The following is a 25124-nucleotide window of genomic DNA, read 5'->3' as shown; positions in this document are numbered from 1 at the left end:
AAGCTGATGAATACTTATCACACGTAGTTATCAAGGTATGGACTATTTCCTGCTAGTCACAGTATGGCCCTTCTTCAGCAAATGACTAGAGTATTATAAATAACATTATGAAGACTGTATACCTTCTCAAAAAGAATCCTGATAGCAAACCTTACAAAACAGACAGATCTTCCTGTATACAATGCAAATCTTTAAAGCTACCTCTTCACTGAATGGCACGTTAAAATTAAAGATAGAGGAAAATGAGGAAATAAATTAATTAAAGTTTCATGTTTTTAACCTTTTCAACACTACCTAAGAAAGTGGAAGTCACTTAAACCCTGACTGAGCTTATTTATATCAGCAGGGAATGTAAACCTGGTGCGGTAAGAATATGTAGTTTAGCTAATACACAGCATATGCCACATAGCATTTCATCTGAAGAATTTACTTAGTGTTTCATAAAGCACGGGCTCACATAAAAATAACCAAAGAATTGAGATGGCAAGTTTCTTTTTCTCAAACACATTTTTTTGGTTTGTTTTTAAAGCAATTATATAAAGTGCTCTAATTGCTGCTTACTTTAGGAAAGGTTTAGCTCCACAAAAATGCAGACTACACCAAAGCTATTTTGAGAGATTTCAGAAAAATACACAGTGATGCCAAACAGTTGCACCTATGCAGCACTTGGGGTTTCATGGTTTTTACCTCTCACAGACAACAGGGAAAAATAGAAAAGCTGGCAGCCTTGGCAGTTGTTTCACTTTAGATGATGCATTCCATTTCATATAAATTTGTTACAGTAGTTGCACATAACAATGGTGCTTCTATTTTCAAGCCATGTTATTTTTAACATATACCAGGGCTGTCATGCAGGCAGCCTGTTTGCCTGCTCTGCAAGAAGGTTTTATATTCCAAGAGGCTTCCACCCCCTACCCCCTAATGGTAAAAATAAATCAATTTCATCTGGTGGTAGTTTCATTCCCCCCCCCTTTTCCACTTCCCTCTCCTTCCTATCTGGGCCCCTTTCCACAATGCCATATGGCAGCTGAGGGAAGGGTAGAGCAATGATCTGCATTTTCAGCTCTTAACAAAAGATGCAAGAGTGTCAAAGAGGCTCATGAATGTATGAGACACATACATGTATAGAGAAGTGCCTCCAGTCCTGTCAGGAAGGACTAAAGAGAAGCCTGATAAACCTGACATCGCTTTAGAGCAAAGAAAGGCAGCAGTGCTTCTCTCAGTAGTTCATCGCACTCCCATCCATCTCCCCCTACCCTCTCTCCCCTACCACCCGTTTGGGTCCATGCCAAAATCCCATTAGCTCTATTAATGACATGTGGTTCTAAGAAAAAGCGTGTGGCAGAACAAGAAAGGCACAAGATCAACCATCTTATCTATTCGTTTTTTATACGTGTATCACGAGATAGAAGTATTACAGCAGGGGCCGTGTTATCTTGGCTACGTGAACAGCAAAAAGAAAAAATGCAGCAAGATGCTGTAATCAGTTTCTCAGCTGCCCTAATTCATCTCCCTAAGTCTTAACATATGAATAGATGAAACTTAATTTTAAAACGCTGACAAAGTTTTCAGCATTCACGTTTGAAATGCAGCTTGGGCTTTGTCTGCCCCTCGCCCTCCCCAAGACTTTAAGCCATTTAAATACTCTCCTGATGGGCATTGTGTGGCAGAATGAATGCACTGTGTAGGATTGCAACTGCTTACTTGGGACTCCTTTAGTTAAACAAAAAGATGCAGCCACCTTGTCCCATCAAGGTCCAAAACTCTGAGCAGCTTACAAACAGGGCATTTCAATTTGCAGAAGATGCTTCTCCTGGAGTATTTTTAAGGTCTGCCTACCATACAGCTTAGTATATTTCTTAAGTTTTTAGAGCTACAGTGCTAGCAACATGATTTGCCTATGTTTCCAAAAGCAGGTATTTTAAAAGGAAAAAGAAAATACGTTTTCAAACTAAAATAAACCCTAACTTTGGCAAACAACCAAAGTTGTTTTGTTATATTTATACACAATACCTTATTTCATTACAACATAGCTGTAGAAAAGTAGAGTATTGATAGAGTATATAATGAACATGCTGTTTTGTCCCTCAGCAGGATACTTCTGCTTTGTCCACTGAAAGTCAAGAAACAGTTAAATCTCTTTTAGAAAGTGAGATTTGCCACAGTCTTAAAGCCATTGCAAATAATAATTTTAATAAGAGCATATTTTTAAAAGCACCTGAATCTATTCCAGAGGTATAAATTCAATCTTTCAACATCTGTGCATGCATTCCTGATTAGCCTCAAATAACTCAAAATAACTATCGACTGTTAATCGTCTCTAGGGCAAAAGTGTAAAGTTGAGAGTTTCTATTGGATTTAGCTGCACTTAAAAGCCTGGCTGGATTTGCTGGCCATGGCAACCACTCTTTAAACCCATAACTATCAGTTTGAGCAAAACTGTGACAAAAATAAGTCAGCTATTCAACACTTCCTTTTCTCTTCCAGAACAGCTGTTTACATAGCTGATGTCACCTCATCATGATGTGGATATTTTATCAGCAACACAGCAGTTGAGACTACTTACAGGCTAAGAAATATTTTCTTCTCTCCGCTCTTGAATATTTGTATTGCCTATACATTTGGAATTCATGTAAGTGTAACTATTACACTTGCACAGTTATTTTTTTTTTTTCAAGTTCAGGAGTTGGTGAACCTAAGCATGCCTGCTAGCACAAGATATAGAAAAAATAAAAAAATAAAAAGTAAAGAATAAGAATCCTTAATACCAAGCTGTTCAACATTTCAGAAATGCCAATAATCCCTGCAATTTTAAATGTTCGAGGGTTCTAGAATCATGAGGGCTTCTGTGAACACCAGCCACATGTTATTGATTTAATCTTGAATTTTGCCAAAATCTAAGTTTCTCCCTAAAAACTAAAGTTTCCTTGATTCCTATGGCTTGACTTTATTCAGGTACTGACTGTTAATTTCCCTGGGATATGAAATTACTTGTTCTTAGTGATACCAGTTCAATGACATGTAAGGTACAACATTAGATGGATCACAGGAGATGGATAAGTAGACCCCTTCTGATCACACATAGTGACAGTATTGGACAGACTGCTTACAAATTAAAATATACAAGCACTCTGGGATATATGGTTATGGGCACATCTCCAGCCATGAGCTGATTTCACATTGTTTCTCATCAGTGTTTCTATTGTCCTAACATGTTAGTCTTTGCTTATCTGTGCCAACACCTGGATTTTGTCCTGAGGCAGTGCTTGGCACTGTGCAGGCCTTAGACAGTCCTCAGTCTGTACCCCTCAGCTGTATTAGAAGGAGAGGTCCTGCCAAGTTTATTAATATAGCTTAGTTGATATTGCATCTGGTATGCACAGACTAGGATAGCACATCCAGTCTGGCACAAGGACTTGAGACCATCCTCTTAGCTTTACATTTTTATGTCTTTGTGGGCATATCTGTCATAGTGACTCACAGGCTGCTGACTAGAAATTTCTATAGTCATCACAGTGAACTCACCTGTGGTTTGGGATTTAGCCCACACCTTCCTTCATTGCCCGCTTTGTTCTATATAAAGCCAATAAACTGGCACATTTGTGGAAACGTCTTAGGTCCGTTTTTTGAGAGCACAGAGGATTACTTGTATTTCCCTTTTATCATAAACATTATTGAGGCCCATTATTTGGAAACAATAAGTGGTTTGAGGAATTATATGCAGAAAAAAAAATATTTAACAAGCACTAGTCTGAAACTGAAAACATTTTGATAAATTGACAATCTCTTGACCTTCCATAGGCATACTAATAGATCCTGTCATCACAGCAGAGGCATCTCTTTTAGATCAGTGGCAAATTTTTAACAAGCAAAATGCCACATCTACCAGTGCAAAACTTGAAGGTACTTTATTTTCTGATGGAAATTATTTTTTTCTTTGTTGATCAAAACAGAAAACAATCATATCAGTCTAACCAATACAGAATAATGTTTGTTTTGGTAACAGTTTTGGACAACATTCTTCTTTGATCCAAAGACAGATAAAAGTTACTAAAGTCAAGAATGAAGTAATTTCAGTGTTTATATGATAATCCTGAGGGTGATGAACCCAAGCAATTATACTGCTGGAACTTTATTTTATTTTTCACAGTGCCTCAGTTTTCAGGCCTGGTCCCAGAAGGTAAAATGCTTTCTGCAGAGCTGTAGCAGGGAAGCATGAAATATCTAACTTCTATCTCATTGCTTGGATTACTTGAGCTAGAGTGAGGCCTGAGCGTGATGTGACTTGAAAGAGAGGTTCATTGCCTGGTCTAATAACCACTTGATGGGAACTATCTACAGAAGAGTAAGATGGGGTAAATCACAGGGAGTTTAAGTTTTGGATTAGAAGAACTTTCTTTCAATGTATTTTCCCTCTTCTTAGTCATAATTTCATATACCATGCTTGAAATTGCAAGCATGGCACTTCAGGTCTATCTGGCTGTAGCAATTTTTTCCCAGCTAGTAACAGATTCATTTCTGTTAAAATTCTATTACTCCCAGCTATTTCTCTCAAGGATTGTAACAATTCTTCTGAAAACAGATCAGCAGCTTTGGTATAATCTTACTCCGTATAACTGGAACAAGGTCCGCTTCTAGTAAATCCGGCAACTAGATGTGACAAGAATAGAAAACTTGTCTTCATTTCCTCCTTGCCACCCAGACAGGTAGTAATGAAAGACATGTTGAAGTTTTCTGATTCCAGACACAACGTTAATTGCCAGCCCCCAGTGAAAGAATGCAGCTAATGCTATAAACATTTTTTCCCTACAGCTTTGACATTAAGCAGGAACAGCACAGGAGGGGTCATTTCTCATGTGTTAGGTTGACAAATAAAGTTTGTGTGGAATAAACATGTATATCCTAACACACTAATTAAAAGGGCATTTTCATTATCTTTGATGTTTGTGAAACTGAACTTTTGTTTAGGTAAATTAAAACAAGAACATATACCATAAGTTATATTGGTAGACTTGAAACATTATGCATATAAAATTGAAAGAATAATTCACCTATGAACAAACTGGGACATTATGTGCAGAATTTAATTTTCTGTGATCACATTCACACAGAGTAGCTACCAAAGCATGCATCGTCCTGGATGTGATAGGTATTTTCAGATTCTTGCCCAGATTTTTTTTCCCTGCCTGTGGCTCTGATAAAGAGCTGTTGGAAACAATATTGCATTTCCAGTTACATTATGGTAGGAACATTTTAGCTGAAGAGTCTTAAAATTCTCCAGCTTGAGCAGATGAATATCAGAAAAACAGTTCCTGGACATTCAAATGTTCAGAAAATTAATACCTGTAGAAGAAAATTAGAAACAAGTCAGCACCAAATTATTTTTCAAGAGTGCATGAATTTATTTTTGCTAAAAGAGATTGTATTTGGTAGGGACTAGCTTATAAATCTGGAAAACTTCTAAAACTCAATCTATACAGACCAAAGTCAGGTAACTTTCCAGCTACTCTAGAAATATATTAAAGCTTTAACAGCAGCTATTTTCAATTAAGCTTGCCTGTTGTTAGAATACTTCAGGCAAGCACAGGGCAAAGTAAGCTTTTAGTTTAAAAAGGAAGGTGCAACAACTCTAGATAAGGGGCAGATGAAGAACTCTTAATGAATATGCAACTCTCATCAGTCAGATTCATCAGAAAATAGCCAAGGATTTCTGAAGAGAACAAATGCCCCAGGGCAATTGTTTTTGGAAACATTCATGACCCTGAACAAGAACCTTATGGGAGAAGACTTATCCAAGGCAGTAGAAATAAAGAACTTCATGGCAACATCTAAACAGAAAGGCATGTTTGCTCTGCTCTCAACTGAAGCTCCCTGCTTCTTCCTCCAAACCAAGCCCAAGCATACACCTGAGACACACAGGGTGTGCATCTAGGTGCAAAGCAATGCCAGCTCCCAGGGTGCTGCAGGATGTTTGGAAGGTGGTAGGACTCAGTGAAACTGCGTGTGGTATCTTCAACACAACTCCTTGACTGAGAAGTGTTCTCACTCAATCCAAGAGAAGTTTGTTATTCCAGACTGATATGGCCAATGAATCTTCAGGTGTTCTATCTTGAAACAGACAGAAAAGATTCTCAGAAGGGCAGTGTTATTACACAATTAACTGTAGAGCTGAAGGAATACAGATTTTTTTGATATATATATATATATTTTTTTTAGCCCAAGAGATGAGAAGAGAAACTAATAAAATTACTTTTGGGGCCACATTTTAAATCACCAGTCTTGTTTTACATTCAAAAAACTGTTAATTTTCAGAGTTTTGCAGTCTATTTTAACTACTTGACTCCTGAAGGTGAAATCAGAACATCTGATGTTACTACAAATTAACTACATATTAATTTGGACATTTTAGTTAAACAATACCATCCTCCCCACGCACACTGTCACTGAAATATATATATATATATATAGTGTCATAAAAATCCTGAGAATCTTCATTTTTATCCTTTTCTCAAATCAGAGTTAGCAATCTCTGCCACACTAATTACTCAAAAGTAGCTTATGTTCAGTTAGTAATAAAACAGGAATTTTCTACTGTGTCAGATCTGTTTTCTCAGAAAGCATCTTGAATACAAGACTAACAAGTTTCAAATGATGCAGCAGAGGAAGAAGTATCATAAAGTGTGTTTAAAATTTTATCCTGATGAGCTGGAAAAACAAAAACAATCTGATATGTATCAAACATTGTTAGAATTGCTGCATAGGATAAATTATATATACATATACAGACATGTAAATAAAGATGCATATTCTTAGTAAATGGTCATAGCTACACTGAGAATAAGAAAACTTGGAGAGTTTATAGACAGAAGAATGAGTGAAGCATTAAGCTGCTTTGCCAAAGCTATGTTTTGGGACAAGCACACATTTTGGAGGAAGGCAGATAATCTTCATATTTGTACATTTAGTAGAATTTACATAGAAAAAGTGCTGTGCAGTCTTGTTTGCCTGATGTTCCTGAGATATGAGGTTGTTTGCTGCAGAAGTATTAGTGCTGACAAATATCACTAATTAATCAGGAATAAACTCATGACATTTTTGACCTCAGTGCACTAATCACCACCTTAGAAGCCAAAATGCTGCTAGCATAATGACAAGACTTAATTTACTTTTTCTTCTCACAAATTAACAGAACACTACCTGAAAATGATGTGGGGATGCAAGTTTTTTTCCTGTCATTTAGGCAGTGGTGAATGAAATGTGTGGCAAATTTGTTACGTTTTTTGAAAATAGAAGTGATATAGTGTATGATAAAGTGCAGTGTGTGCAAGCTTTTAACATCTTACCAATCAATTCTGTAGATTGCTGTCACCTTTTTCCAAGACCACCTAGACATGTAAAACATTTCATTTTAGCATGTCATATACAGAGCTGTCAAGATCTACAGCTCAGAGAAGATGCAAGGGAAAGGCCTCAGCAGAAAAGGGTAGATGTGGGACCTGTCTGAGTGAAAAGTAAATTAGAAGATGGAGGGACTGGAATGGAGGTATATTATCACCCCACTACTAGCAATTACTTGGATTCATTATGTGTGTCTAACCAGCTACAGACACCCTCACTATATGAGCTTCAAAAAACACTTCCTTCCAGAACAGGGTGTTAACAAAGCTAATACAGACAAGTCCAAAACAGAGTTCCAAATACCAGTATTTCTGAGCTTTGGCAATACTTGGATTTGGATGCAGTACCACATTTTAATCATTACTTTCTTTATTCCCAGATGAGATTATTGTGAAAATGAATTTGGAGGACATCCGAATATTGTACTTGGGAGATGGAAATTCCAATTTGGGATTATTTTATGTTTCTGGATCTTACCAGCCTTGTTTTGTAATTAAATGTCTTTTGGCAGAAGACCAAACTGTAAGAGATGAGGCTCAGACGTGTTTAAGCCCATGAATGGGAAGAACAGTCCAATTACAGCATTATCTTTTGACTTGAAAGAGGATTAAATTACCTGATTTGTCTTGGCTTGCCATTGTGATTTTGGGAAACATTTCCTCAAGTTAAGATCACAGGAGGACGAAGTCACTGATGTATATCATAGCAGATTTAGAGACAATATGGCTGCAGATTTTGCTATGAAATTAAATGCCTAAATGTAAAAAGCAGGGCATTAAAAAAAATAAGAACCATTTATATCTTTAAACATAGGTGTTTAATGTCAGTTGAAATGGCTCTAGCCATCCAGTGGAAAACATGATAAAGAATTAGGAGACCCATGAACTCCTGGAACAACACTGACAGCCAGGTGACATAGCCTAAGGCATCTAAAAAAATGCTAGAAACCTTTATTAATGACCTTATACATTTAAGATGGCAGTGTCAGGAGGTGCAACTCCTGGAAAGTTTTGCCTTTTATTTTTTTTCCCCTTGGTGGTAAAGGTTGTTTTGTTAATAACAAAAAACTTTCTGCAAAATATACTTTATTTAGAGCTTGTAGTTGGCTAGAACTTTTTATCCATTATTGCACTCATAGCAGAAACACCATCTCTGAATGACCTAGGCTAATTCAGTTAATCTCCTGATGCTTAAATCATCAGTAGTAGCTGTAACACAAGAAGGAAAAGTAGAAATTACTATAGTATGGTGTTGCACTTAAAATAAACCATGCTCAGTGTATATAAACTATTTTGCTAACCCCTTGATTCAGTCTATTTGATTACTTCAGTGAGGTAATTGAAGTTCTCTTTTTAAGTAACAGGCACAGGACACCAGAAGAGATCCAGAACATTGGAACAATTTCAGAAGTAATAATAAAATAGTAATAGGATCTCATGATCTTCCAAAAGCACCAACATTAACAATGCCAAGATACTATTGCAAGCCATAGATATCATGGAGTTCTGAAGGTAAAACAAATTAAACCATATTCATGGAATCTATGGTACAGTTTTGGTATTGTACTCTCTCATACTTCAGATAAGGGAAGTAACACACACTAGAGAATTATAAAAGAAATAATAGTGAAAGACCTTCAGGAGATAATGCTCAGAGGGCATAGCCATATCACAAGTTGCATACCTTAGTGTATACTAGTGTATACTAAGTACATATAGGGCAAATTCATCTTCCTAGTCCCTGAAATAATTTCTCTGATTTGAATGGAATACTTAAGACTAGGCCTTATATTTCAGATTTGGGTTTAAAAAGGATTCAACATTTTCTATATGTTATTTTCCAAGATCAATTGAAGCAACGATTGAGTTAGAATTGAAACAAAACACGCAGATCAAAAACTAAGGTTGAAGTCTTTTTATATTTATAATATAAAACACAAAGAACAATTAGAAGGATTCAAAAATTCAAATGAAGCATTTCATTCCAGAAATGTTAACATCGTATAAAAAATCCTAAGAATGCAAAGGCAATTTAATGAAAGCCAGCAAGTTCCAACAGTATTTCTGAACAGATATGAGGTATTTTCCCTTTAGGGTGATGAGTTTGTATTTTTATGGAAGAGCAGAATTCCAAAATTATTACCAGTAATCAAAATGTATGAAAATATGCCCCAAATCTGTCTTGTTTGTTTGTCTTTCATCAGATGCCTGAACAAGTTTTGAGAGTAGTGAAGAGAAATTAATCTATTTTCTGTGCCACAGTGACTCGTCCAGAAGTAAAGACACATTTTTAACCTTGGTAGAGAGCATGAATGTTTTACCTGCAAAAAAAAAAACTAAAATGAAAATACAAATCAAACCATCCCAATCAGATCTGGATGAAGAATAAAATTCAGGTACCCATGTACGTATATAGCTTCAGTTAGAATTAATGGATACCAAAGGCAGGAATAAGCTGCCTACGTGCAGGAGCCTATTTGCACTTCACTCATCTTGAATACCTTTCGGCATCTCACATGGTACCAGCCATGTACTTTTAGGCCATTATGGTATGAACAAACATTTCTAAACCAAGTACAAAACTTGGAAAATAATCAAGCTTATCCTAAAGCAAATACCTATTGTGAATTGAATCCCACCTCCATTATTTTAAAAACTTGGATTTTTCATTGACTGTCTGACTCAATATTTAATATGCCGAAGTCAAATCCAATCTTTATTAAGCCAATTCCTATTGACTTTTTAAATCATCTTACTTTTTGAAGTCATTAGGGAAATAAGTCTATCAGTTGCTCAGCAGCCATACCTGAGAAACTGAAACTATTTCACTGTATCTTTTACTACTTAGTAAAGTCTTAATTTATCAAAGCTTTGTCATTCTGTTTTTACATGTATTGCAATATTAATGTTTCCCAGGTTTGTCTTCAATTGCATGAGCAACTTTAGCTAGCAACTTACAAATCATTACTTTGAAGTACTAAAACCCACTAATAAGACTACAAAGTTAAAATTCAATAACATATGACTAGTTTTGATCCAGTTCTGTATAGTATATCGCAGTGTGCACTTATACACATCAGCAACTGCCCTGCAATATTTGTTCTACACTGTAAAAATCCCCATAATTGCAAATTATTACACATCTTTACAGTCTAAGTTGCGTGAATAGCATTTTTTTTCTAATGGTAACATCCTTACAGCCTAATTTGGTTTCTTCCCAGGGAAATTGGCCATGTAGGATTGAATTAGAGTGATAACAACTGAATTTAAGCTGCTTATCTGGATAATCATGATTAGATCACCTTGTGTTCATGGGTATATTACATGAAATGTCATCAGTTTTTTCTTACAGTCAGCATTATTTAATATTTAAGCAAGAACTAGTAAAACTGAAAAGAGGGCATTTTATATAACTTTTATGCTTATTGTAAAGCCACAGGAGAGAAGTATTTGTGTCTTAGTAAAATATTTAGATTCTCTGAACATATTTTGAGCTGTACTGTGGACAATATAACCCCCTTTGAAGTCAGTGACAAGTCTCCCAATTAGAATTGCATTAAAAAAATGACTTTTCCACTGAGGTAGAACCCACATGTTCAAAATAATTCTCTGTTCCATACTAAAAGGAAACAGTTGCTTTAAAAAATTGTCTTCCTTTAATTAAAATGTTTGTTCCCAAGCAATGAATGTTTCTAGCTCATAATCATGTTGTTTTAATTTATTGTTTATAAAATCTCTAAAAGCATTTTTCTGATGCGACTTCTAAATAAGCTTTACTTTTACCCAAAAAGAAATAGAGCCTCACCAATAGGATTCATTGGTTGCAGTTCAGGTCTCTTTCTGGGGCCAGTTATTCCTGATGCAAAACCATTTTACCTATTTCACAATTTTTGTGCCTTTAACTTATGTCAGTGTTTACACAAGAAGGGGGTCAACAGAGAATCAGTTCTCATATTAGTTTCAGTGCTTTGATAAAACTAATTTATATGGATACTGTTATAAATCAGACATTTTCTATACTAATCTTTGGTGATAACATTATTACGATGGAAACAGTGGAAAGGAAAACTTACATTCTTATCCAGTGAAGTGCACTGAGAAAGCTGAAAAACAGATCTCATGAGCTTCCTATGTAATGAAAAGCTAAGTCATGAACTTTCAGTTGCTGGCATGTCATCACGTTACTCACTTTCTGATAGACTTTACATTCCGCCAGTAATTGTTGCAGTCTTTATGGGCAACGTTTGAAAATAATTTCCTTCAAGAAGAGCTTTACCTCAGGTTAAAGAAAAGTCCACTGCCGATTCTGAGCACTTGCATACTGAATGTGGTTATTTCTGTAGCTCAAGAGATTGCATTACAGCCCATAATTCCGTTTTAACCCTGCCAAACACCTGCTGCTATGGTAACATGAGGTATCTGACAATCAGTTCTCTGCATTTTCTGCTGTTTCCTTTAACAAGCTTTGCACACCTTTGCACACATCAAACTTGCTATAAGAACTCAAAAGCTACTTGAAAATATAGATTTAAATTACATCTAGATTTAAAACATTTAAAAAGCTCATACATGACATGAGTTAGAACCAAATATTCTGAAAGACAGCACAACTTTCAGATAATAAGAATAATTATTTCTAGTGATAAGCATAATAACTGTTTCTTCTCAGCTGGGCAAGAAAGGAAGTTGAAAAGAATTAGATATTAACTGCATATGTTTATATATGGCATTTATTGATGTTACTGGAAAATAAAAACTTTACCTTAAGTCTTATGAGAATATTTGCTTATTCTTACTGCTAGCTAAGCATTGTTTATTATTAAAAGCCAAATTCAAGTTTAATCCCATTGATTTTTGTGAGTTTCCACACAGGATCTACATATCATGAAGCAATGAAAGTATCATACTATCCAAATATTTTAATCTTTTATCTGCAAAATCCCTTTGATTCAGTCTAATTTCAGTAATTTCACAGGCCAAATCCCTAGTCAGTAAACCTGTTTAGCCCAGCTTTACCAGCTTCATGATACCAAAGAAATGTTTGCCCACCCCTAGTCCCAGGCTTACTTCACAGAACACTGAGTATGTAAAGATACCTCCAGTTTTCAGTTCCCTTAAGGCCTTTCATAATTTGCAACTATTACATCAGAGACCCACTAGAGTCACCCTAGACAAATCAATTTCTTCATTGCAGCAAAGCAGGAATGTGAATTGGCTGCTGCTTTTTGTGCTACTGTGACATTTTGAAAAAACTCTTCAAAATAATTTCTCTTCCTAAGCTGCATCATTCAACCTCTGCTCATCCACACCAGTCAGCTGGAATTCAGTCTTGCACTATAAATTATGGTGTTTTTGTTGCTTGGTAACCCCAACCCCTTAGTAATTTATTAGGGGCCTGGTGTTAATAGAGAAGAGGTGAATATTCTTGTTTGTAACATATTTGGGACTGTTTCTTTTCAGGTTTTTGCTGTGTGCTTATAGTATGTGTTTCTCATTTGTGCAAACATTAGTACTTCCTCATCCCAGTGTGACAGTTGTTCATCTTCCTGTATGACATGCATGAGTAAACTCCTATTTATATTCCTGGTTAGATTTCTGCAGCCCATATACAAGTATCTGAAAAGATATCATTTGAGGTGAACATGTAAGGGTCAGTAGAGTATGGGTACCTCTTCCAGAGGATCAGAGTTGCAGAAAAATGATGACTTTTTTTTTTTTTCCCCATTCCTAGCTGTATTGAGTGATAACCCATGTAAATAGAGAAAACTGTTTATCAAATAGTGAACTTCCAACTTTTAGGCCTTCTAAGGTTAAAAAAAAAAAAAAAAAAAAAAAAAAAAAAAAAAAGTGCTGCTAAAATATTTCATTTTCTCATGTAAATAAATCACAATAGCAGTCAACAATCACAGCAAGACTGTATGAACACTGTTCCAGAGATAAGATTAAACAGAAGCAAATGGCTAAACACAACACTAGCATTCCTGTCCAATTATTAAGTAACTAATTCATTAAACCACAGAGCCAAATTAGAAAAGCTGGCCATTTGTGTATGTAGACACACTGTAGTTAGGATAATTGGGACCAGCTGTTGTACTGTTTTGCTTTTGGAAGGGATCCAATATTATCTGAAGGCAACGCCACAACATGGAGGCAGACTGCTAAGTGATGATAGTGTTTCTGCTTCCACCCCTCAAGCCCTTTTTCCTCAAGCAGTTTATCCAACAGCTATGATGACTCTAACCATGTCCAGCTCATCTAGCAGTCTTAAAACAGATGGAGTGACTGGACTCAGAATTAGTTGGTGAAAAACAAATAATTGAAACCTTTCCCAGTAATCTATTAAGGATAGAGTTACAATCCTAAACCTTTCCCCATTTTCTTAAACATCAAGACAAAAAATAAATAAATAAATAAATAAATAAATAATAATAATAAAAAAAGATTACCTAGAATAAAAAGGCAAAATAAGATGAAAAAACTTTAGTCACATATGTTCCAATTTCTAGTCCCAAACGTTTTCCACAGGGAAGAACTCTTGCAAAATCTCATTTTTAAATTTGGCAATTTAGATATTATTGCAGAGCACGCTATGAGAATTTACATAAATGCAAGCTACAAAGGGTAAGTAAGAATGTCTGAAATACTGCACATTAAGTAATCTTTTAATCCATTACATATATTTGTGTCAAAAAATGAAACTTTAAAAAGCCTATGGTAATAGGCATACTTTTATGAATTAAGTTCTCATTTCCAAACAAAGTAGTGACAGTGAAAGTGTTATTTTAAGTTGCTTATATGCTCAATGTTGATTTAAAAGATGTACAATTTTCTGTCCTTTAATAACAATATTCCTGAGGGGGTGGAAGTCTAGTTTATTTAAAATGGCACAGGTCTGCTGTAATGCTAAGATTCAAAGGTATAAAGAGCCTCAAGCATCTCAAGTCTTACAATTCTCTGTTAATACGCTGTAGAAAAAGAGTGGACAGTGAGCACCTGGCTCACTGCCTCAAGCAACAAATTATGATAATGTTGTTGACGTTTCTCTACTTTTAAAAAGACTCATAGTGAATAAAAACAAAGAAAATCCAATTCTTTTGAGTGTCTTAAAACTATGATTATTCTTAAATTTTAGGCAAATAGTTTCAATCAAAAATTACTTGTTCATTTTCCTTTTCCCCCCCTTGACTGAGATTTTATTTTCCAGCTTAATCATTAAAAAAAAAAAAAAAAAAAAAAAAAAAAAAGAGTCTTCCCTGTCTGTTCTTTTGGTTGACTTTCATCTTTGATAAATGCTTGCAAGAGACTTGGAGGAGATGGACATACTAGGTCTAAACTAACATGCAATGGCATCAGACTTTGTCCTGCAAAGACTGATGCTCTATCCCTAAAACTAGAATCATGGTACATTAACGCAGACCTACATAGCACCTGAGCTGATTATTACCATTTCAGGTCTGGAACTTAATTCAGACGTTACACAGCTTTCAAAAATAAAGATCATAAGTTGGCACAGCGCTGTGGCATCAGCTCAAGTTAATGCTAGCTTGGGGATCACCACTGGGAAGGTAGCATGAGTATTCACATGCACATACATAGGGAAAGCTCATTGCCACAGAACATAGCATTCTGATACACAAATATTTCACAGCTTATCTAAGGAAATGTCATAGACTTTGCTGCAAGTCATATTCCTTTGGTCTTCTAAAGTAAATTCCTCAGTATATAGCTAACAAGCTTTTCCCTTGATTAAGGAGCCCATACCCACCCATCTCTTATAACTTAAAACATTCTCCTCTGAATAGATTTTAAAAAGCCAAAAATAGGCAATATTAATACCACTACATCTTTAGATACAGTCCATTTTCAGGAATATATTGAGTAATGTGTGAGGGTTATCTGAATTATCAGCCCTAGGCATATAGATGCTTTAAAAAAAGTGACTGTATATGATCATAATTATATGTTCATCCATATAACTAGACACCCATTCACTGCCAAAGACATTTTCCTCACCACATGATGTCTCAGGATAATCTGAAGTATATATCAAGAATCAAGACAAATCCCAATGCTACTGTAAAATATGCAACTCATCAATTCAGAGCAGTCACCTCACTAATGTTGCAATTAATCTTCCAATTTCCTTACTTCCTATTTTCTGAGAAGTAGGAAAATAGCATGGCTGAATACCCGTAGCTTGTAAATATTCCCATCAAAACAAGACATCCTTTATTGTAAATGTAAACAAGATACAAGCCAGACTTGGAAGGTAATGTTAAAGAGTCTCAAGCCATATAAAATTAAAAGAAAAATACCAGCTAAGTAGATATATTTAATTCATTTTAGAAAGTAGAATTAAACATGACAATGGGATCAAATCACTGAAATACTATCTCAGTATCACCTTCCTAATTTTGAAGAGCAGCACTGCTATGCTCTAAGAGCAAGCCAAGTAACATTCCAATTCACTGATAACATAATAAAACTGACACCTTCCCCCTAGGAAGAATAAACGTACTAGTCATTTAATAAGTCCTGAATATGCTGATTCTGGTCTGAATCAACTACAGTAGTCATACTTTTGAAAAAAACAGTTGTGTTCCCCACCCTGTCCTGCACATATTTCAAAGATAGGAAAGAATCATCCCACTTGTTACCTGTTGCCACAGCCCAGGAGTCCAGCAGAGAGAGCAATCATTTCCCACCATTGCTGCAAGCACTGCAGCTAGGGGGTGTCTTTTCCACCACTGCATTCTTTCCCTAAATGTATAAAACAAGCTTTCTGAACACTGTATTTCTTACAGAAAGAACTGCCTCATATCTTAGGCATCTGACTTTAAAGGGTTGTCAAACTCTTGTAAAGGTAGGCAATAATCAAAAAGAGTTTAAATCACTGTAGTTATGTACCACAGACATTTCTTGCCACTTTTTCCATTTATTTTTAAATCATGACACTTGTATTCTCCCCCAGGTGGAGAACTTGCATTTTATTTTAAGATTTTAAGTTAGGTATCTATCAAGAGCTGCTTGTTATACAGGGAAGAGCAACATAATATATATCATTGGTCTAAACTGAAGAGCACACACGTCAGACTATTCTAGAGACAAACCTTGGTGAGAAAAAATGGTTCTTTAGTATTTCTTACAAGCAAATAAATATATTTTGCAATGAATTAAGAATAAAGATTCTACTGTACCAGTATGCAAAAGGAAAAAGGCAATGTGGAATGAAATTAAGTTTTCTCTAAGTTTTCTGTGAAATCATTGAGCAAAGGAAAGAAAAGACTCTGAGACACTAAAAAGATGATTGTGCTAAGTTCTTCTACTGTTTGTTGTCCATAGGCATAGCAATTTTTCATACCAAGTCAAAATATGCTTTAGCGAGAACTCTGATATAGGACAAATACCCTTAAATTCTAAGGATCCTCTAGCCAAGGCTCTTGCTGCTGAACATCTAGTGCTTTAAGATAAAATTATGGAACTCTCTTCTGCAAAGGGCGTGCAAATGGAAGCTTTTTCTGCAAATTTTGGATATATCACATTTTATAAACCTAGCATTATTCTTATAAAATACGTATAAACTTTAGTAAATACACTACCACTACTTTAGATATTAGATGAAATACAGACACGTACACTGAGTCTGAAGATATCAATCTTACCCTATTTGTTTGTCTTCTGGGAAGGAGAAGATAAGGAGATACTAGATCCATTTTTTCTGCACCACTGACTTTCAAACGTATGATGATCTGCAAAGGATCTAACACACATGCATGGACTACAAAACTGGATCATTTTTCACATGTGAACAAAGATCATGATCTCAAATGAGAGTATTTACTTGAAGTTTCCCTACTTTCAAACACAGAAATCCCTGTCTTTACTTTCAGGTTTTGATTAAATATATATATATTTAATTAGTATCATTTATTTATTTTAGACCTAAACACTACTTCTTTGATACTGAAAAATGGTTTGGCTAAACAGAAGAGATTCAATCTGTTTATCATCCTGGTTTTGGCTAGGATAGAGCTAATTTTCCTCCTAGTAGCTGGTACGGTGCTGTGTTTTGGATTTAGGATGAGAATAATGTTGATATCACACTGATGTTTCAATTGTTGCAGAGCTGTGCTTACACTAAACCAAGGACTTCTCAGCTCCTCACTCTGTCCTGCCAGTGGGCAGGCTGGGGGTGCAGCAGGAGCTGAGAGGGGCAGAAGCAGGACAGCTGACCCAAACTGGCCAAAGTGATATTCTGTGCAATATGATGTCATGCTGAACAATTAATATGGGGTGGCTGGCCAGGGTTCGGGGGACCACTGCTCAGGGATAGGCTGGGCATCTGTCAGCAGGTGGTGAGCAATTGCATTGGGCATCACTTATTTTGTACACAGTAGTACCAGTACTATTATCTTTACAATTATTTTCTGTGTTAATAAACTGTCGATCTCTGCTCACAAATTTTCTTTTTTTTTTTTCCTCAGTTCTCTCCCCCATCCTACTGGGTGGGGAGCGTGAGTGGTGTTGTGCTTTGCTGCCAGCCAGCTTAAACCACAACAGTTATATTTAATAGAGGAAAAGGAAATGCTTTTCTAATAAGTGTGTTTTCTTATTGTGCTGAAAGCAGTTCATGGGAAAAAAACTTTAAGTTACTCAAATTTAAAATCTGATTTACATAGCTTGTACACAAATATAAGTAGGAATCTTTTATAAGATTTCAGAGCCTGTTTATGTGTTTTCCATGTTGCAGAAAAAAGAATTTAAATCATCTTTGGTAATGATCATTTATTTCTTATATCATATATATCAGAAGCTATTTTAAATTCATGTTACCTGTTTACATCATGGATTTATTCTTTATTAGTTTAAAATTGCAAGGTTTTCATATCTCAATTTGTTAAGAACAAGTATGCAATCACCGCTGATTGAATCAACCCATCACATTACATATGTTTACCTGATACTAAATTGACAGACACAGAAAACTTACTCCAAAGCATACAGTACTAGCATTCAGTTAAGTGAGCACGTGGTTATAGAGAAAGCAAACAGTCAGAAGCAGCGTGCACAACTTCATTAGGTAACCCCCGGAACTTGCATTTGTCATTTGAAAGCTTGAGCAAACGCCATGAACAACAGGGTGCCTAGAAAGGAGAAAAAGGGGTTGTGACATGTTCTGATGCTCAAAGGGAAGGAAGTTCCCTGAAGGTCTCCTGTAGCAGGAAGAGACTAGAAGTTCCTTTGAACTCTATAAATGAGGTAGCCGATTTGGGCATGTGTTTGAGATTAGAGCAGCCAGGTACATTCCTACCTCAACAAGAAAGAGTGAATACAACTGCTTTCCCCTGTTTCTGGAAGAGAATTTCTGAATGATCTCTCTTTACAAGAATCTTTGGGTGGTTTTCAAGATTTAGGAGCTGCCAATTTAAGATTTCCATTTTCTCAAAAGAAGTGTAGTGTAAACAGCTTGTAAATACTTTCCCCTCCTTTCTTAACCATACTGTGCATTAGTTCTGTAACCTGGGCTCAGTCTTTGCCTAATGTTAATCAAGTATATGGTGAGATGTCTCAAAGCAACTAGTTGGTTTCCCTAGTTTTGTGAGGGATTTTAATTTGTATAAGAGTAACCTAGGAGCTTCTGTATCTTCGGAGGCAAGGCTGCAGCCTAGAACATCAGTGTTTTTTCACAGAATCACAGAACTGTGGGGGTTGGAAGGGACCTCGAAAGATCATCAGGTCCAACTCCCCTGCCAAAGCAGGTTCCTCAGAGCAGGCTGCCCAGGTAGGTGTCCAGATGGGCCTTGAATATCTCCAGAGAAGGAGACTCCACAACCTCCCTGGGCAGCCTGTTCCAGTGCTCCGTCACCCTCACCGTGAAGGCGTTCTTTCACATGTCAGTGCAGAACTTCCTGTGTTCTATCTTGCAGCCATTGCCCCTTGTCCTATGCCCACAAACCACTGAGAAGAGGTTGGCTACATCCTTCCGTCTCCCACCCCTCAGATATTTATAGACATTGATACGATCCCCTCTCAGTCTTCTTTTCTCCAGGCTGAACAGACCCAGGTTTCTCAGCCTGTCCTCATAGGGAAGATGCTCCAGGCACCGTTATCATCTCTGTGGCCCTCCGCTGCACTCTTTCCAGGAGATCCCTGTCTTTTTTGTACCAGGGAGCCCAGAAATGAACACAGTACTCCAGGTGGAAGTACTCCACTTTTTCCATTCAGCAATACTACTGTCAAAATGGACAGCAATTTATCCCTCAATCTTTTGAAACAAGAAGAAAATGATGGCAAGAAGGTGTAGAAGAAATAGATATATGTGCTTAAAGTGACTCCCAAGTCATACAGCAGGTCATCTTGTAAACTGGATATACAAGTTCAGATTTGACACCTAAACTAGTCCTCTATTCACCAAATAAGTCTGACTTTCCTGTATCTAATGTATTCTTTCCAAATGACCACCTAATCAGGCTTAACAACATAGTGTGTAGTCTATACAGCAGCCTTTTACACTTTCAGATACGAGAAAGGAAACATGGTAAGCTCTGGAGCTTCTGAATGTAGTAGCTCCATAGAGGCAAGGCTGCTTCTGTTCCAGTCAGTAAGAAGGCTGAGCATGTGTTCTCAATAAGTACATACACAAACATATTTACAACACATGAATATACACACAGCCAACTACACAGATCAACAAACATTCAGCAGTCACACAAGCACAGACAGCACCAATGGTCTCATCCTGTTCCCTCCTGTGAGGGGTTCAGGTTGAAGGTCACACGTGGATCCCTCCAGCAGCTGGGCTTAGTCTACTTCATCTATCCAGTAGCTGTTTCTGGATTCCCCAGTCTTTCAGCTGATGGCACCTGGACATAGAGCCCTACCATAGCCACTGGTACACACCTCCTTGCACACATGATCATGAGCCAGCAGTGTGCCCAAGGGAGCCATGAAGGGCAAGGACATCCTGGCCTGCATCAGAAATAGCATGCCCAGCAGGAATAGGGAAGTGATTGTCCCCTGTATGTGGCACTGGTGAGACCACACATCAAATATGCTGTTCAGTTTTGGGCCTCTCACTGCAAGAAGGATAGTGAGGTGATCAAGCATGTGCACAGAAAGCAGCAAAGCTGGTGAAGGGACTAGAAAAACAGACATTATTAGGAGCAATTAAGGGAACCAGGTTTGTTTAGTCTGGAAAAGAGGAGGCTGATAGGAAACCTCATCTCTCAGCAACTATCTGAAAGAAGCTTGTCAGTCTTTTCTCAGGTAAAAAGTGATAGGACACAAGGAGACAGTCTCAAGTTGTGCCAGGAGAGATTTAGAGTGGACATTAGGAAGAATTTCTTCACAGAGAAGTTGGTCAAACATTGGAATAGGCTGTCCAGGGAAGTAGCAGAGCCCCCATCCCTGGAGGTACTTGAAACATGTGGATGTATTACTAAGGGACATGGTTTAATGAAGGGACTCAGTAGGCCTGTTCCATTGCTTAGTCACCCACACAGTAAAAAGGCCCATCAGATACCTGTGACTCATGACTTCACCCCAAAATTTTTCTCTTGCATCCCATGATGAGTCCCACACACCTTTCAGGCAGCACTCCCTGGCTTTAGAAAGCCTTTCCTTCAATGATGGACACCACACTCAGATCATGCAGCTGATAACCCTCCTGGGACAGCTGCAGGAGGAGACAGGCCAGGGTTCCTATCTGTATGACATGGTTATTGGGGTTCCCCCACCTGCCTTTGTTCTTCTGCACTGCTTTATGTGTAGAAGCTGGCCTTTAGTCACATGATCCAACAGTAATTGCTTGTGAAGGAAACAATTTGCTAGAGAAATCCAATTACCAGACCATAATTAGAGTTTTAAGATGGGTTCATTAGTGGACTGAGAGACCATAAAGTTACTCCACATGGAAGTCAAATAATGCATCAGTAAAGCTGTCCATACCACAAATTCACTTCAAGCTGATCCTGAGCATACAAAAATAAAGTGAGTTTGTGACACTGCATACTCTCTGAACCATGGAAGTAATCACATTGCAAAGTATTTATAATCATTTTTGGACACTTAAATTTTGTAGAAAGCGAATTAGTTACAGTTGTAGAGAAAAGTTGAAATGTCAACAATGCAAGCTTTTTGTTGATTGCAAAAGACATTTTCCATCTGGTCATAACCATGAAAATATCCTGAAGTGACCTGCATACACCAGGGCTCAGCTGAACTGAATGATAATGTAATCCCGGAAAAGTCGCCAAAGAGGGAGAATGGCCTTTCCATTTAGTAAATAACAAAACTTCCAATGACTCATTTGGCAGAACTGATCTCAAAGTGATCCAGCATAATCTCTTTTGATAGGTAAACACAGAAATGCAAACAAAAACTACAGAGTACATACTTGGTGTGCAAATAAGTGGCATTGATTAACATTCTATCCATAAATATTTAAAATTTACAGTCAGACTGCAGCTAAGATAAAACAATGCAGTAAAACAGTTAATGAAAAGGATATTCCCCAACTGCAAGGGGAATGAGGAAGAGAATCAGAGTACAGTTTCAATATTACCAATATCCATTTTTCCCTTCATTATCACTCAAATTATGTGAAATCACAATATATTGCTTCCTACAACATACAAGCAGTAAAAGCCAATTACAATAAGTCTTTATAAAAATGCTCGTAAACACACTTGGAGCTCTCTAAATGGATCTTGTAAATAGATACCAAAAACGGGTATGAAAATCATGCTATCAGCTATTGCACAAATGGACTGTAATATGGGCTAAATTAACAATAATATAACAGGTATTTAGATATTAAAGTGAGGAAAATGATTATTAATCACTGTAAATAATAAGGCTGTAAATCTCACTAATAACCAATGTAGTTAGCTACACTTTTTTTTATTCATCTCATGCAACAGCTTGAATAAGATTTTACATTATTCAGATCCAGCTTGTTCATTTCCTTGCCCATACCTAATTTCTCCAATTTGCTAAGTTATTTTCTAAGAAGTGCTTTGTAGTTGTGTATAGTGAACACAGCAGATGGTTTAGGAGAACACACTGGTTCAGAACAGGAAGAAACAGTAGATTTCTTTCCACCGTCAGCAATGCATGGTTACTTTCCAAGTATAAAATGCACAGATGTGTTTCTGATGTTCACTTGAATGCAGTATTTTCTTTCAAGTTATTTTCCACTAACTGAGTTCCACGCTTTTAAATGTAGTTCTTTTCCACAGTTACTTTAGAAAATGCGTGTTCAGAAGCTTAAAATACCCATAATTTCATGGGTTAACTCCACAGTGTTGAAGGCTGAATCATACCATAGACATTAGCTCATATGCGTTGCTTGCTTACATGCACTTAACTAAAGAAACAGGAGTCAAGGAAAAAATCTGACCCTCCAGTGAGATCGGTTGTGTGTCATCCAGGAAAAAGGTGGAAAAATGAATATCAAAAATTTTATATCAACTATTATAACATTATTTTAATGAATTTCTAATTGCTACGTGATAGATCATCCCTCCAGGCCTAGCCTTTGGATGTAGGACATGCACCACATCTGAGAGAAAAAGGAAACAGCACCTAATGGCCGTCAGTCAAGCAATGTACCTCTGGGGACTCCCTTGTTTCAGAAGCATCAGAAGAAATATAGCAACACTTTTTGCAGTAGTGCTTTTTTGGAATCCAGTATTTTTCCATCTACATGGGCTGACATACAGAGGTGAAATATTCCCCGCTTTTCCTCCTGCCTTTTCTTGAGAAGAATCCAAGAATTTGACGTTATGAATACTCATGTCAGGTCCCAGAGCTTAAGGTCTGGATAATTCTTCTGTGGCTGCATAGAGGGAGATTTTCTCCTCCCTTCTTTTTTCCCCTTCAGAGTCACAGTAAAGTTCTAAATTCATAACTAGAACATAATTCACACAGCAATTTACATGCAACAAGAGATTATGTGGCCTCACTCTGGAATGCTGTACTACAAAGGAAGCTTCTATAGTTATTTAAAGCAAGCAAGCCTTCCCCCAGCTATTAAAGAAATTTAATCTTCTTATCCCTATATGGGAGCAGTCTTTGTTTATATAGAAATCCCCTTGCTATGTTCTATCCCCCCACCATTTAAGTTTTTGTTCTTTTTTGCTTTGGCAAAGAAATTGTGAAGGAATGTGAAAAACTTATTAGGTGTTTATTATCAATTACCAAATAATGAAAACCAGTGAAGTTAATGCTAACAGCTTTCATTAGATTTTAGGTTAGATTTTTGTTTTCCCATGGGAAACCCAGTAAGAGTAAGACAAAGAGGAAAATCTGCAATATTTCTCAGATTGTTGCAGAAATGCTGACAGAGGAGAGAGTTGTTTTTCACTTCCCTCCTGAACAGTCAGGGAACAGGACCTCTGCAACCTGTACCACCATCACAGAGAATCAGGTGTTTTTGTCAGGAGAAATTCAAGCTTACAGGGCTTCCTCCACCAGCTGCTACCAAATATTCATATATGCCACAGTCACTTGTGCTTGTGAACAGCCATATAGATGCAGATTTATTATGAAGCTGAATATAAAAGGCTGACACAAAATATCTCTTTCATTTGAAAGTTTCACCTTTTGTCTTTTTAAAATTATTATTATTATTAAATATTTATAATCTAAGAATCCCATTTAGGAGATTAGTGTGTTTTGGAGTTTCATGTCATGTAGAAAAAGCAGCAGAGAAACCAAGTTCAAGCTTGACTCACATGGACACCTTTATACACATTAAAGTGGAAATCTGATACTAACTGTTAGGCATGCCAAGGGGTACATTGGCAACATTAAGCTGTTATTACATTGTGTGGACATTTTATTTCACAAGCCAAGGTTTTTTGAACACAGCTGAGTTTCCTGTTGGGAAAGCGACTGGAAGGCATATTTTTACTTTCTAGAAGTTTTACTGTTTGCAACAATGAACATTTTAGCTTGCTATCCAAACAGTATGTTATTTGTAGAAGTGGTAGTAAGTTCAAATGTGTTCCTTCTGTAGCCCCAACTAGGACAAGAGGATTTCAGCAAGGTAGAAGCAGCAGAACAGCAATTTAATTACAGTTTAGTTCTACAATGCTCACTAATGTCCTGTAGCCACATCTTTTACATTCAGCAAGACTAAAATAAACCTACTTGAGATCCAGACCTTGCAATGCCAAACAGACTTTATGGAGATCTAACCTAAGAGGGATATGTTGCCAGCTCACTTTCACAGCATTCCCATTCAGCTTGGAAGAATATGGGAACAGAGAGAATTTGGATACACTGAAAAGATCAGAGTGGCTTATGAATCTGAAGTCTAACAATTTTGTCTGCAAGTCTGCTTAGACAGAAAAAGCAGTCAAGATCATAAGTTCTTTTCAAGAGTGTTATGAAACAGGTGAATAGCAAAATCAGACCACACACTAACAGACACCTCTGCAACAGCTCAGAGTGAATGCATTTACTTCAAAGTCAGAGCACTGAAACAAGAGTTGCCATAATAATTATTTCAACACAAGCTCATCCATCTGTTAACTTGTCTTTTTACTTTAGCCACAAATCTGAGAGGGAAGAAAGCAAATTTTTTTCAGCCTGTGGATCGGCCGTGGTCCCTACTACTTCAGAGACATTTTCTGCATCACAGATTTCTCTTTTCTCTAGTGTATATGAACCAGAAGAAGAAATATCCCATTTAACATAATCTCTTCCACCTCTATTCCCTTT

The sequence above is a fragment of the Oxyura jamaicensis genome, chromosome 4 (genome assembly GCF_011077185.1).
Source record: "Oxyura jamaicensis isolate SHBP4307 breed ruddy duck chromosome 4, BPBGC_Ojam_1.0, whole genome shotgun sequence".
NCBI classification, from domain to species: domain Eukaryota; kingdom Metazoa; phylum Chordata; class Aves; order Anseriformes; family Anatidae; genus Oxyura; species Oxyura jamaicensis.
This window is presented reverse-complemented; position numbering follows the sequence as displayed.